The following is a 13000-nucleotide window of genomic DNA, read 5'->3' on the forward strand; positions in this document are numbered from 1 at the left end:
ATTTTTAGCATATTTATAATGCCTGTGAAACAGTTCAGAGACTTAATAGTTAAACGGAATCAAGCCTGAAATTTTGGATGTTCTGATCTTTTTTTTTTATTACTCTTTTTTTTATTATTGTGAAAATACCATACAGAGGGGTTACAATTACATGGGCAAGGTGGATTTTCTGATCTTAATTACTTTAATGATCCTTTGTCTTTAGATTAAGGAATATCAGATTTCTCCCAAATTTCATTTTGCCGGTTGATATATATATATATGCATAACATGTATATTTAAAAAAATTTACATGAGTCACCCCAAAATCATGTCACAAATTGACAAAAACAAAGTAAACAACTAAACTCTTTACAGGCTCTTGTTTCTATATCTGGTTTCACTACTTGGTCCCCTTGCAGTAAGGGACTTTGACAGCCACTTTATCCTGATTTCTGAGGCAGGTTCCTACCCTGTTTTCAGAATTCTCTTGGCATTTTTTATTGTTATTATAAAAGTGATGTATAGAGAGATTATAGTTACATAAGTCAGGTAATAAGTACATTTCTTTTTGGACAGTTTTGGGCCTTCCCTTGCTCTCTCCTCACTTTTATTTTCTGATTCCTTTGTTAGTTTTCACTTTATTCCTGTGTTTTGTGGCTTCTTATCAAGCTACAGGGAGTTAGGGAAGGTGTTTGATGGTAAGCCACATGTGCCTTGTGGGTTATAATTTATTAGATTCTGGTTTTGTCCCAAATACTGGTCATGTTATAATAGTATCTAAATATCCAGTCTGGATAAGAATGGATTATGTGTTAAGCAAATTAAAAGGTTGCTCCTTGTGAAGGAACAGCTAAAATAAACATGTAGATTATGGAACAGCACAAAGTAAAATGACCAGGCATAAAAAAAGAGGGAAGATTAATAGGAATTTTAAGTATACAACTTAAGAAAAGTATTCTTCCCTCTGTCACTCACCCCATCCCACCTCCTTGATTTTATTTTTATTAGTACAAATGATTGAACTCAAGGCCTCAAGCAAAACTCAGCTTTTTCACTCAAGGCTGATGTTCTACCACCTGAACCATGCCTCCATTCCACCTTTTTTCTGGTTAATTGGAAGTGGATCCCCTTGGGCTTCTTAATAGGCTGGCTTTAAACCATAGTCCTTGGATTTCAGCCTCCTGAGTACCTAGGATTACAGGCATGAGCTACTGGCTCCTGACCAGCACAGCTTTTTCAGTAATTGAAGTTAATGTTTTTTGTAGATCCCAGAGTTCAAACCATATTTATAAATGCATAATTCATTTACTATTGGTTTAAATGGGGAAATGTTACCATTTTGCTACAGAGAAAATATTTTCCAATTTATGTATCAATGTATTTTTTAAATTAAACCCATTTTTTATGTAAAAAAAAAAAAAACAAAGTAAACAACCTGTTCTATCAACATATTGCTCCTTGCAAATCTTGCTTCCAAAGCCATGTCTGAGTGGCACTGGTGGCTCACGCCTATAATCCTAGCTACTCAGGAGGCTGAGATCTGAGGATCACAGTTCAAAGCCAGCCCAGGCAGGAAAGTCTGTGAGACTCTTATCACCAATAAACTACTTAGAAAAATCCAGAAATAGTGCTGTGACTCAAGTGTTAGAGCACTAACCTTGAGCACAGAGAGGTTTAGGAACAGAGCCCAGTTCAAGCTCTGGAACCAGAAAAAAACAAAACAAAACAAAACAAAAAACCATGACTTCACAAACAATTTGGTATCCTATATGAATGTTTTTATCTTTCTTTTTATTAGCACTGGGAACTTACAGTTGCTTACTCATAAAAGGCTTTTATTAGAAAAAATCACTCTGAATTGGGGAAGACCCAGGGATCCATAGAGAAAAATCTGAAATCCTTTCTTATGAAGTAGAAAAATAGTCCTTCTATCTATCTGTCTGTCTGTTCATCTATCATCTGTCTGTCTGTCTATCTATCTATCTATCTATCATCTAGTGAGAGAGTAGCTCTTTCTTGATTTTTGTATTCAATGTATTACCTTTTGTACAATTAAATATGATTCAGCTGAGAAGACTAAAAGTGAAATTCAAGCATCTTCTTTGGGCAGGTAGGTGTTTTAGGAAAGGCTTCTACATTCCTCTGGGGAGAATGCCTGCTTTGAATGTCATTAACATAGCTGGACTTCTAAGCCTTCTAAAATGGCTTTCATTTCCATGAGAATATTGAAAATGCTCTGCTTAGGGACCGGGAGGGTTGGTGACAGATCTCTTTGCTTCCATCTCAGTTAATTTAGATGCTCTCCAATGGAGGTCATATCGATATGAGGCCCCATCTCTGTCAGCTTTGTGGGTTTCTTAACTTGAGAACCTCACATCCTATTGAGAGCTATTCATACTTGGCAGATTGATTTCTCCAGTCATTTTGTTATAGTAACTGACAATTCACTGCCATCCAAGTGTATCTGAGAGCACAATGCCTACATAAATATCGTTGGCAATTCTGAGCATATCCCTTTGTAGAAATGGTGGGTTCATTTACTTCTGCCACTTGACTTTCTATAGCTATGTGGCAGAAGATCATTTCCACTGGAGCCATAGAGCCGACAGACCCGGCAGGGCTTACTGCAAAGAAGCACAAAGTTCAGAATTCCCTATGAGTACAGAATAAAATGATTCAAAGCTTCAAACATCGGTTAATCTGGAAAAGGAGACAGGAGGTCAAAAGGAACATTTTAAAAGAAGAAAAAAAAAGCCTTTGATGAGAGCCAGGTGCTGCCCGAGTCCTAAAGCTGTCCCAGAGAGTTTAGGGCAGGAAAATAGTAGACCATAAGATCAGAAGACAGTTTCAACTCTAACACAATAATAATCACACAGAGACAAGAATAATCAGATTTCCTTAACCACATCAGTTGCTTGCAAAGGTACATTCTGAACTGTGTTGGCACACAGCAGGTGTGGAGGACTTTCTAGCCAGTAAAGAAAACTCTGGGCTAACATTGGTCTACTGAAGATTTCTCATTGGCCACTCAGCTGTGACTCTAACCAGAACCTGATGGTGAGGGAAACACAGTTGTAGCATGGCATAGAGAAACAGAACTTTGGAAACAGACCTTGCTGGGTGTGATCAGTCTGTCTGTCTCTTCTGCTTCACCATGGTAGCCTAAGCCCCTTAACTTTCTGAGCTCATTTTCACTATGAATGAGATTAGAAATGTACCCACCTTATGGGATACCTATGGGACAAAACAAGATAATGTATTCATTCATGCACTGGCATCATATTTGGCAATGGAAAATGAAAATGTTGGGAGCCAAAAAAAAAAGTAGCATGGAAATAATGTTGCTCCATTGTAAGACAGGGCATTACACATAGGCCTGGGAGAGGCTCTGAAGGTCTTTAAGAGAAAATAACTCTGGAGATACGAAGGAAGCAAAGTTTGCCAAACAGATCAGAATGGAGGCACATGAGACATATGAAGGGAAGCGTGGGTGATGGGTGCACTCACCATCTGCAGGACAATGGGGTCACAAGAAGATTTTGAGACATACTTACCCTACAGAGCATGTGTGCATACCACATGCCATACTGAACCACGTGAGCATCTCATCCTGAGGGTATTGGCACTATAAAACCACAGTCCTCTTTCTCTGGTCAGCAATAAGGCTAAGATCTTGGGAGCTGCTCTTCCACTTAGTTCCTTATGGTGTGTGACTGTGAGAAGTAGAGGTGCTGGAGAGAAGCCTTTTCAAAAATTCTACCCGTGTGTGAAATCCTGGGATGAGGATCTACTCAGAACTGCTTTCCTCATTGCTCTGTATCTCTCTCTATCTCTCTGTTGTATCAAAACCCAGAAAGACAGATGCCCAGGCACTTAACTAGAACAAGGAATCTGGATGTAGGATTATCTGAGATACATTTTGTACAAATGAGAAAGCAAAGCCTTGTCACAGCTTCTACTGCCTGTCTTGGAAATGGAGGATATTCTGCTCTATTTATTTAAAATTAATAACATGAAATAACAAAAAATGATCTCAAGCACTTACCACGAGGATAGTTTTGTTGTTTGAGTAGCCAAGGGAAGGGGGGAGGAGAGGACAGGAATAGCCTGGAGAGAAAGAATCTCAGTGCAGAGAGATGTCAATAGAAAAGGATGTCTAAACATAGTAAAGTTTTTGAAACAGAGCCCATTTTCCAACAGCCAGAATAGCCTGCCCTTGACATCTGATCACTTTGGTCTACTCTCAGCAAAAATGCCTGCCAGGTCATTTTGTCCAGAATGCCCCTATCCCAAAGATTTCCTAATTATAATTTTCCTTTCACTCATCTTCATCCTGTTACTTGTCTATAAATTCCCACTTGCTCAGTCTACATTCACAGCTGAGCCAATCCCTTTCCCCACTGAAAGATTCCATTGCTGTGGTGCCATCACAACAATCCTACATTGAAGAAAACCTGCCACATTGCACTTTGAAGAATGTGAGGTCCTCTTAGACCTCCATAAGGGGCTCAGCCTGCCACCATCTTAAGTTCAAACTCTGGACTCCAGAGATAAGAGATTTTCAAACCACTAAGTGTAATTTGTACTCATATGTCATGGCAGCCATAGGAAATGAACACATTCCCCAACCAAGTTCTTGTCTTGTGGTCCTGTTTATGCAGGCTAGCTCTGTTTTAATCTTTCAACAACTCCTGTCAAGCTCCTCATGGCCATGGCCAAAGCCCTGATCCCTTCCCTGGACAAACTGCCTCTCATAGCATTCTACCCAGCAGCCCCTCTGTGGACTCTCTAATCAGCTTTTTGATTATCATCGTTTCTGTGTGTGACTTGCTTGTTTTCCATCTCAAGCCCCATCCCAGCCCTCTGGCTCCTGGGGTCTAGTTATCTCTGAACTAACTAACTCTGGCAATTACCATGTCCCAGTTATGAGATTTATTTTAATATTAAAAAATAGAGCCAAGTGCTAGTAACTCACACCTGTGACCTAGCTACTTAAGAGGGGAAGATCTGAGGTCACAGTTCAGAGCTAGCCCAGGCAGCAAAGTCCAATGATCTCCAATTAACTACAGAAAAGCCAGAAATGAAGCTGTGGTTCAAGTGGTAGAGTGCCAGTCTTGAGCAAAAAGGAAAAAAAAAAGCTAAGAGACAGTACCTAGGCCCTGAGTTCTAGCCCCAGGAGTGGCACCAAAAATAATTTTTTAATATTAAAAATTAGGCAAAATAATCTGTGGTGAAAATAACCAGACAGCAGTCACCTTTGGGTTTGGCATAGGAAATGACTATGGAAGTACATAAGAGAACCTTCGAGGGTGATGGAAATGGTCAGTGTAACAACATAAATATGAGTACATGTACATTCACATTTTCTAAAGCAATCAATCTGTACTTAAAGCCTGCAAGCCTCATTATTTGTGAATTATTCACCAGCCAAAAAATACCAGCAATTATAAAGAAAGTGGGGGGCTGGGAAGGTGGCTCAGTGGTAGAGAGCTTGCCTTGCATGCATGAGGCCCTGGGTTCGATTCCTGAGCACCACATAAGCAAAAAGGAAAAAGCTGGTAGTGGCGCTGTGACTCAAGTGGTAGAGCACAAGCCTTGAGCTGAAGAGCTGAGGGACAGCGCCCAGGCCCAGAGTTCAGGCCCCACAACCCTCCAAAAAAAAAGAAAGAAAGAAAGAAAGAAAGTGGGCACCAGGTACCTGCAGTTTACATCTATAATCTTAGCTACCTCAAGAGACTGAGATCTTAGACTCAAGCTTCAAAGCTAATCTGGATAGAAAGTCCAAGAAACTGTCTCCAATTATCTAGATCTGCAGATACAGCATCTCCATCCCAAGGGTCCAGACATTACAATGAGGGAGGATCTCTGAGGCAAAACAGTAACAGATTATAAGCTTGGACCCACGGATGAGGAAGACCTCAAAACCCAGCAGGGTATAGGACACACATTGAATAGAGTTACAAAACTAAGGACAGACTTCATGCAGAAACAAACCACAGATGTTGACTGGCTAGCCCACCTGTGGGACTGTGTATTAGTGTTTACACAGCTCTGAGAGGAATAGATCTCCTCCTTGGCAGAAAAAAAAACCTTAAACCATGAGTTTATAGGCTAATAACTAACAACCCTAACAGATTTCTGTCATTATGGGACAATCTCCTACCATGACCCAACAAAATTCAGAGATAAGATGGACACACCTAGACTAGTCAACTAGGAACACCAGGAAATTACCAATCTTGGCAATAATATATAACCAGATTGGCATATGTCCAACACCATTTGAGGAGTAGGCGTTAATGAAGTAAAGAAAGCCAGGTGTACTACAACTTCTAAAAGTCTTATTCACGAATGCATTAGCAAACAGTGGCACAATACAAAATGAAGTAGTTCCAGAAAGCCAACATGGCCAGAAAGCTGCTGCATTATACAGTGAACCACTTCTAAAAGTCCTATTTGTGTTCAGCCAATCAGTTTTCTCCTAAATTTGCAGCTTTCGTTCTGGGGACAGGTGAAAAGAGGGTCATTTCCTTCAGAGACCCTTGCCATCCTGAAAACCCACCCAACTTTGTTCCCAACCTCTCACCGGTGCAACAAGTCACAGTTGAGGCCCACCCAGAGCAAAATCACACAGCATTCAAGCCCCAACACTGAGGATTGTTACTTGGCCTTAACAACAATCAGGATGAACTACCTCCAGTCTCCAAGTGCTACTGCCGTCAGGGCTGACTGCAAAGGCTCTGCCTTGTCTGATCAGTTTCACAGTGTCACCAACCATTTTCGCCCCCAGGCATAATGGCTTCCCTCTAATGCTCAACTATTGGCAATTCTATGGGAATGTGTATGGGAATGTGTTTATCTGATTCCTGTGATAGATAAGAAAGTATAGGAAAAGGAAGTGGGTTGATTTCTCTCAACAATATAATCTTTTCCATAAAAAAATTGGTGATTTTCTTTTAGAGTAAATATCAAAAGAAGTATTGAGTATACTAATTAAAGAAGAGAACTTGCATTAAATAGGTGCTAATTTCAACATGGAAGGTGAGAAATACAGACCCCAAAGAACAGGACTCCTGCCTGGCTGGGCCACTCTATAAGTAGCAGAATTACATGGAGCAGACTTTTCACACTCTAAAATGTTAAGCTCTGAGCCCCTCATATTTCTAAGCAAAAGAGGCATTTTCTAATTGTCATCCTGGACATATTCAAGAAAAGGGCAAGTAAAGTTAACATTGGTTGAGCACCTACCATAGACATTTCTTCTAGCACAGGACATTTTCACGATAAAATTTGGAATTAACCATGCAATCACTTAGAAAATAGAATTTGCCTAGCTACTGGTGTATATATATATATATATATATATATATATATATATATATATATATATGGTGTGTGTGTGTGTGTGTGTGTGTGTGTGTGTGTGTGTGTGTGTGTGTGAGTGTGTGTGTACTGGACAGTTTTATTTGCATGGGTTTGGTGCTTTTTTTACCCTTTTTTGTGCCAGTTCTGAGTCTTGAACTCAAGGCCTAGGCACTGCCCCAGAGCTTCTTTTGAGCACTCTACTACTTGAGCCACAGCTCCACTTCTGGCTTTTTCTAAGTAGTTGGTTGGAAATAAGATTCTCATCACCTTTCCTGCCCAGGATGGCCTTGAACTATGATCTTCATATCTCAGCTTCCTGAGTAGCTAGGTTTACAGGAGTGAACTACCAGTGCCTGGCTTAGTGCTTTCTTTAGAGCAACAATGAATAGTGAAGAATAAGAATAATAAGAATGAAAGAATAACCAAGACAGAATATACAGTACTATGGAGAGTCTGGTCTTTATTCTTGAGCAAAGATTAGAAATAATTAAGGCTAACTTTGTAGCCTAATATTTATATGTCTAAAATTCCTAAAATTTTGCAGGAAAATAATGAAATTTGCTTGCTTTTTTTCTCTCCTGTTTTTTTTTTTGTTTTTTGTTTTTTTATAAATTGTGGTTTCTTAAAATAGTAAGACTTGAACCAGGCCCCTGTGGCTCACATCTGTAATCCAAGCTACTCAAGAGGCTGAGATCTGAGGATTGTGGTTCGAAGCCAACCCAGGCAGAAAAGTCCATGAGACTTTCATCTCCAATTAGCCACCAAAAAAGCTGGAAGTAGAACTGTGGCTCAAGTGGTAGAATGCTAGCCTAGGGACAGTGCACAGGCCTTGAATTCAAGCCCCAGGACCAACACAAAATAACAATAATAATAACTTAGATTTTATTGACACACCCACCATCATAGGCCAGCAGACTAGGTCAAGCTCAGTACTGCTTGCTAAGCATACTCCGTAAAAATAGGCCTTGATAGCAAGAGTTTCATAAATGCAATTACTTTATTTTTATGGATGAAAAAATATACCTGAAATTCCTTTCAGAAACACCCAGTGATCTGGACACTGGTGGCTTACACCTGTAATCCTAGCTACTCAGGAGGCTGAGATCTGAGAATCATGATTAAAAACCAAACTGGACAAGACAGAGCAAGATACTCTGTAATTAACTACAAAATAGCTAGAAGTGGAGCTGTGGCTCAAGTGCCGGAGTTCAAGCCCCAGTATCGGCACAAACAAAATAAAACAAATACAAACAAACACATAATAAAGACTAAAGATAGAACCACCAGTGAATGCGAGTAAATCCTACAGAACCTATGTGTTTCTGGGACTATGCTGTCCTCTGATGGGAACAGAGAATGGGGGCTAGAGCAAAAGAGATGCACCTGCTCTGCTTCTCCCTTGAGCCAGATACCATCAGCCTGCCATCCTTGTCAACAGCTAAGGCCCTAAAAGCCTAGGGGCAGGGAGGTAGGGCAAGAAGGTGGTATTTCTTCAGGGAAGAGTTAAACTTGAGTGAAGGGATCTTCCTTCAGCACCAACCCTTCTCAAACCAGAAAACAGCCCTGAGAGTCTGCCAAGGGGTTTTTCCTCCCCTGACTTCTCACACATCTTCTTTCCAATGAATTGAAACCTTTTTTTCCCTAAATCCCTGCAGAAGAGTAACCACTCTGCAGTGTTTCTACTATTATGCAAATAGATTAATCAGGCAATGCTCCTCTGAGAATTAATTTATATTTGAATCCAATGAGGCCTGGATACTTGCTAACTGAACTGCCAGGCCCGAGCCTCAGCTACGTAGCACCTCACATTATTCCCTTGACGAGATGTGAACTGACATAAATACCATGGCTCTTTTTCAATCCGATTACCCCGTTACCCCACATCAATGCTACCCCAGCCATCACACTCTGGCGTCTTTCCTTTCACGCGCTGTAGGAACAACGGACAACCCCTCTTCGATAAACAAGCACCCACGCTGCCACCTCGGACCCCTGCTCTTAACCCATCATCCCCACTCAATGGGTTCTATTCGACAAGGTATTTTATTTTGTTTGTAAGAACCAAGCACTTAAATTAGAAGAAAAAAAAAAAGTTCAAAATCAAGCCTCACTGGAGCTGAACATTCAAAGCTACCCTTTCACACAATGACTAAATAACAGGGCTGAGGTAGCTATCCCTGAATGCACAGCATCCCCTCTGCTTCATCTCCTCTCTAATGTCTTATGAACTCTTTAAAAAAAAAAAAAAAAAAAAAAGCAGCACAGGTTTCCCTGAGCTCGCATGACCTGAAGCCTGGTCAAAGTGAACCTACATTTTAAACCATACCTTTGTGTCAACTCATGTTGACAACCACTAAATTCTTTCCGTTGCTTGGCACAGAAACTTTTAAAAAGAGGGAGAGAAAAAAAAAAAAGATTGATTTCTTTTTTCTACCCCCTTCCCTTTAAAAAAAACATGCACATTTTAAAAGCTTGGCCAAACAATCCAACAGGTGGGGGGAAGCTTTTCTATGTGGGCAGCTCATTTTCTGATGCCTACCTTCGTAATTTGATTAACAGGCATCGTGTGAATGGTAGCCATCCCTTCAAGCTTTATGCCATGTATTGCATAGAACTGATGGCAAACGATCCCAAATTCGTGGCAGAAATATAAAACATGGAAGTTTAAACTGCTCTCTGCAAAAAAAAAAAAAAAGGAAAGGCAAAGAATAAAACAATGCAAGCTTTACTTTTTTAAAGTAACTCTAAGTAATGGTACAACTTGAATAGCTTTTGGGGTTTTGTTTCACTTTTTTTTTTTCTTAAGATAGTGCTAGTAGTTTCACATAAGCACAAACTGGGATTGTGGGTATAGTTGTCAGTTTTATAGTAAAGTAGTGTAATTACTTCTATGCTTCCTTTTAACACAGTCTAAAATAGAGGGGTTGGACACCCTTACTAGGCAGGGCCTCTTTTCCTGAATTGATAGGTAGGAAAACTTCCTCCAACCACAGTCTTCCCTGCCCAGAAATTTCTGGATTTGAGAAACCCTTCAAAACTAGTTTTAGCTAAAATATATACATCAGTTATATCTTTTATGGCCAAAATCTTTGTGTACATGTGTAAAAATAATGAAGCTTGCTAAGATTGCTTTGGGCAGAGGAGAGGAAGGAGAATGGTGGAGGGTGAGTCTAATCTAGGCTGCTCTTCATGAATAGATGGACATGTCAGAATGAAACCCCCTTGAACACCTACATAGTGCTAAAAAATAAATTGAAAAAATATTCACTTTTTATTTTATTTATTTATTTATTTATTTTGGATCCAGTCGTGGGACCTGAACTCTGGGCCTGGGCGCTGTCCCTCAGCTCTTCAGCTCAAGGCTAGCGCTCTACCACTTGAGCCACAGCACCCCTTCCGGCTTTTTTCTTTTTGCTTATGTGGTGCTGAGGAATCGAACCCAGGGCCTCATGCATGCAAGGCAAGCGCTCTACCACTGAGTCACCTTCCCAACCAATATTCACTTTTTAGAAAGAAGAGAAAAAGTAAGTACTAAAATAGAAAACACAAGACTATGCAGGTATCTACAAAAAAAATTATAGATCTTACTAGTTAATCACTTTTATAGTTTTTTTCCCTCCAAAGAAATCTGCTCCCTGTTACCACAGAAGACCTTTCTGGGTTTTTGTTGTTGTTGTTGTTGTTTGGGTTTTTTATTGGGTCTGGTCATAGGGCCTGAACTCTGGGCCTGGGTGCTGTCCCTCAGCTCTTCAGCTCAAGGCTAGCACGCTACCACTTGAGCCACAGCACCACTTCTGGCTTTTTTCTTTTTTGCTTATGTGGTGCTGAGGAATCGAACCCTGGGCCTCATGCATGCAAGGCAAGCACTCTACCACTGAGCCACCTTCCCAGCCCCAGACTTTTCTGTTTTTGTTTTTAAAAAAGTAAGCTTCCATTTCAAAGTAGGAGAGGGAGGACTAGGGACATGGCTCAAGTGCTAGAACACTTTCCTAGTCATTGTAAGGCTCTGAGTTCAAACCCCAGCATGGCCAAAATAAAGGAAATAAGAGTAGGAGAGACATCAAACAAATAAACTAAATCATGTTCATTGGTTCTGTTGGTTCTCTTACTCTACCCTGCTGCTTTTGAACTCAGATTTGCTGCTAAGTATCAGCCAGGTCTAGACTTGGTGGCTCTTAGGAGTTATTACAAAATGTATTTTTACTAAAACAATAATACTACTGATAATAACAAATGCAACTCCTTTTTCTCTCCCTTCATTCTAGTAGTTCACTATTCATTCAACAACATTTACTACGATTCATTTGGTATCTAGTGATTGCTGCGTGTGTCTGCAGTGGCAGGCTCTCGGCTGCATTTCAGAATGACCACTGTAGTTAAAATCTCCTTGCGCATGTCCTTCCTCTACAATTTGGTCCATAGGCTTCTTCTCCTGGCAGATCAGCTCTCTTTAGTCCTCCCACTGAGGGGAGCATTTAGTAGTAGACTTAGTTCACCAGCCAGAGGACTCAGCCCCTCCTCACAATACCAGCCTTCTACTGCTAACAGACTCCTAGGCTACCCAGACTGACCCTTGTCCTCCAGGTTCTCAGAAGGGACCCTTGTCTTTGTCGTCTCCTTCTCAGAACCTCCCTTGGTCAACTACCTGCCCAGAACCAGAATTGTCCCAAGACGGACCATAATCCCTCAGCAAGTTAGTCTCTCCATTGGGACCCATTGACAGTTTCTGGAGACATTGTTATGATTGACAAAATGGGTGATAGGATGAGTGGCTGGCTTCTACCCACTAAATGGGAGCATGCTAATAAACATGCTAGAATACAAACATGCTACATACAGTCCCACTTAACAAAAATTAAAGGGAAAACCCTGGCTGGATTAGTCCTTTCTCTGATCCCACTGGCAGTGTTGTACATTTGTTTTACATCACCCTGACCCAAGTCTGTTTCTGCCATCAAATTAACTACACAATTCTCTGCAAGCTAGTGTCTACTTCTTGAAACTCAGTTTCTTTGTCTGTTAAGTGAACTGATTATGAGGAAACAAGAAATAAAACACATAAAGCACGAGCACTGTGCTCATTAATGGGAAATCACTGTTACTGCCACAACTGCTGTTCACATGATCGCAAGTCCACAAACTTTTCAGAGAGCAGCTTCCTTCCTGTTGCTAACAATCCTCAGTTCAGAGATACACAGGCAGTCATAGGCGTACTATAGGTCTATCATAGGTCTCCTGCCTTTAGAGCCTTGGAAGGCATTATTAATTAATAAAGAAACCTATCCTATACTACCCTGTGTTGGCCTCAGAAAACTCTTCTACAAAATGTTTTAGAAAATAACTACTAGTTCATGGAATGTGGTATATTTACTCGTTTGGTTTCAGAGACTGCATAAATCTCTTCTGGGCCTTTCTTTGCCCATCCCACACCTGAGAAATGGCCCAGAAATGGCTACTCATGGCAGGTGAGGATAGATTTGGGACAGATTTCAGGCCAGATGCCCACATTCTTGGGTGCGTAGTCCTTCATGATGTAAGGTGAAAAAAGTGAAGTCAGGTAGGCCACAGGTAGGCCTTCTGTACACATGTCCCAAGTCTTACAGAAATCAGAGGAGACAGGCTGGGAATGTGGCTTAGTGGTAGAGTGTTTGCC

Source organism: Dipodomys spectabilis, unplaced genomic scaffold, assembly GCF_019054845.1.
Source record: "Dipodomys spectabilis isolate Male_0828 unplaced genomic scaffold, ASM1905484v1 ptg000145l, whole genome shotgun sequence".
Taxonomy (NCBI): Eukaryota; Metazoa; Chordata; class Mammalia; order Rodentia; family Heteromyidae; genus Dipodomys; species Dipodomys spectabilis.